Source organism: Cicer arietinum, chromosome 5 (genome assembly GCF_000331145.2).
Source record: "Cicer arietinum cultivar CDC Frontier isolate Library 1 chromosome 5, Cicar.CDCFrontier_v2.0, whole genome shotgun sequence".
Classification (NCBI taxonomy): domain Eukaryota; kingdom Viridiplantae; phylum Streptophyta; class Magnoliopsida; order Fabales; family Fabaceae; genus Cicer; species Cicer arietinum.
This window is the reverse complement of record NC_021164.2, coordinates 50,094,805-50,098,181: the sequence shown is the minus strand read 5'-3', so window position 1 is coordinate 50,098,181 and position 3,377 is coordinate 50,094,805. Positions and strand designations below refer to the sequence as shown.

General features: G+C 32.5%; 1 long non-coding RNA gene across 1 annotated transcript; it reads right to left on the bottom strand.

Moving 5' to 3' along the window:
* Positions 1–260: 260 nt before the first annotated feature.
* Positions 261–1,896, bottom strand: LOC140920606 (uncharacterized). The gene is made up of 4 exons (XR_012163323.1): positions 1,844–1,896; positions 1,498–1,768; positions 1,181–1,227; positions 261–314 (listed from the first exon to the last, which is right to left on the bottom strand). It is a non-coding gene; the product is annotated as an uncharacterized lncRNA (long non-coding RNA).
* Positions 1,897–3,377: the final 1,481 nt, after the last annotated feature.

Below are 3,377 nucleotides of genomic sequence, written 5' to 3'. Positions count from 1 at the left end.
AGTGTTGCAACTGTGTAATCACAATTGCATAATATATCACTTTTGAACATATCTACTAACTAACTTTATAGCAATTAGTCAATTATTGCAACAATAGTAAGTTTGAATCATTCCATAGTTTTACTGGAGACCTCAATCAATTCACCCAAAACTTTTGAGACATGCAAAACAAGTTGAAATTCCATCAACACTAAATATTAGATACATTGACAGATATCATAAAATGGAAAAGCTAGTCATTTCAATGATTGCCCACTAACCAGGTCTAGATGAATCTTTGGGATTATTGTAGGACTGTATTGCAGCTGTCCAACCTGGAAACAGAAATTCATAGCCAACAGAGATAACAGGTAATGTTAACCAATGATATTGGCATAATAACCAATGCAGAAATTAAAAGTGTAAAATGTAAAGATTGTAAGGTAGGTACTGTTCTGGTCCATCAGTAGATCCTTGCAGACATAAAATCGGTACATAAATAATGAAATAAAAAAGTAAATATCCAAAATCTGTAAATTAGAAATGAAACAGTAAAAAAACAAAGCCAAAATAAGTTCACAAAAAATGAAGAACAGATCAAAATACTAACAAAATGTTGGTTTCTTAAAAAAAAACTGCTGACATATCAATTAAAAAACAAAATGATCAACCATATGAATGGATTTCCAAGAAGGCGTTTGGAAATCTCATGTTCCAGTTTAAATCAATTCAAAATCGACTAGATGTCAATAACCCTTCATAACTTGGAAATACCCAAATAAACATAGACCACTGAACAGTTTCTAGAGGACTCTAAATCTTTATTTTTATTTGCTATCACAAACAAGAGAAAGTAAACAACCTATAGATGCAAGACTGAACACAGTATATAACATCAAATAATCAATGAATTCACAAACCCATGGCTAATAAGAAATATGTTCCAAACAACCAAAACGCTACAATATCAACTTTCATTTGACACACTGAATCTGAACATCATTTTCACAATAGCCATTCGGCTCTTGTATCACTATCAACCAAAAAGGTGACACATTCACGTGAGAAAATACTAAAGTCAATCACATTTGATTAACATCTCGAATTGCAACTTATCACATTCAAGTGTAGTATAAAATTCCAAAAAGGTCATAGTCAATCATAACATCAATTTCATAATTAGGTAAGCGTATAAACACACCCGAGGCTGAGGATGCATCGGTCCTGAACGAAAAGCTCTCTATATATCTGATAAGCAAATAAGGTCATACAAAAATCTCATAAATGCACTACATTACATATTCAAACTCAAAATCATTTATCATTCAATGTCAGCAACAACAACAACAACAAAAGTTCCCAATCACAAACAATTTAAAAATAAAAATAAAAGATGAAAACCCTAACAGTTAAAACAATGTGTTATTGTTTTTAATTTCATTAACGAAAACGAAAAATCATACATCCAATTGCATGAGAAAAACGAATAAACATAAACTGAAGCAGTGAAAAGGATACAACAGAGAGCCATGGACAATGATCCCGATAACAACGAAGAAGGAACTGTCACCGGTGCATGAGGCATGGTCAATTTCTGATCCCTAGCGAGGAATTCTTCGAGATTGTGTAGAAGATTGGAATAAAGCGCAGGCATTGTACCGTTTGTGGAAGCATGGTTCCTATTGGAAGTGGAATCGTAAATGTATCCACATGAATTGCATCCAGTGGCGATGACTACGAGTTGGTTAAGTTGGCCGAGAAGAAGTATTGAATTGAGAAAAGCGAGAACCTGAAAAAGGAAAATAAATAGAATCAAAATTGGAATAACCGATAACGAGAGTTTGTTGTTGTTGTTGATGGTTACTTGAGAGAGGAACTCGGAGAAGTGGAAGGGAAAAATGGTCCAGAAGAAAGGAGTAATAAGCAATGTAACACTAATCAAGGCCCAAATTCTCAATATGTAATTCCAAACTATTTTCTCACAGATTAGTTAGGGAATTCTTTTTCTTTTATTAGAGTTATATATTTCCATAAATTGACACATATCATATTTCGGTTTTAAATCTTAGAATTTAAGAATTCTTTAGTTATTTGTTTTTTTGTGGAAAAAATGAAATAGTTAATTAGTTAAATTTACTACAATACAAATAGGATAATCCTTACTTTAAATAGTGTCAGTTGTAGAAATAGACAATTGTGGTTCTCTTTGTTGGACTTTAGTCCTCTTAATCCTAGTTTTGACATAATTAACAAACATACAATGTTCATACATCATATGATAAATCTAACATTTTAATTGAGCAAGATTTCAGGAACAACAACTCAACCCTACATACTTGACACAATTGCTTGGAACTCAAGAAATCAACAAATCTACTGAACAAATCGATTAGGCAATCGATTTCATAAAACGGTTGTAAGGACACATGGGTTTTGTAGTTACACAATCGATTAGGCAATCGATTGGAACAGAATTGTGCAAGTCAGTGGCAACCTGATTTGTAGGCTAATCGATTGGCACATCGACTGTGCAAACTACAAAGTAAAATCTGATTGAATAAAGCGATTGGGAAATCGATTGCATGTCACAGGGAAAATCCATTTAACTAGGCTAATCGATTGACGAATCGATTACGTAAATAAAACTTTCAAAAGTAACATGGCCTGTGACAAACACAATCGATTGGACAATCTATTTTGATAAATTCAACCATGATAAGTTTGGTATCAATCGATTGGGAAATCGATTGATCTAAACCATTTGGTAAAGTCTTTTCAGAAAAATACTACCAAATCGATTGGCACATCGATTGATCAAATATTTTGAAGAAACAGGGAACTCCCAAAATATGACCACATCGATTGGCAAATCGATTGATCAAATATTTTGAAGAAACAGGGAACTCCCAAAATATGACCACATCGATTGGCAAATCGATTGATCAAATATTTTGAAGAAACAGGGAACTCCCAAAATATGACCACATCGATTGGCAAATTGTTATGCTAAGATGCCCTGATACTTCTGTTTCTATGATATGATAATGGTACATATATGCTATGAAATGTTGTTAATATTATGTCTTGAAATGCTCAACTCAAGTTAAAATTGTATGATTGTCACTTATGCAATTTTGAATACTTTGTTGGACTTTAGTCCTTTGAATCCTAATTTTGACATAATTAACAAACATACAATGTTCATACATCATATGATAAATCTAACATTTTAATTGAGCAAGATTTCAGGAACAACAATCCAATCCTACACACTTGAAACAAATTGCTTGGAACACAAGAAATCAACAAAAGTTGATTATTCACTGAGTAAATCGATTGGGAAATCGATTTCATAACAAGGGTGTAAGGAAACATAACTGTTTGTGATTGTATAATCG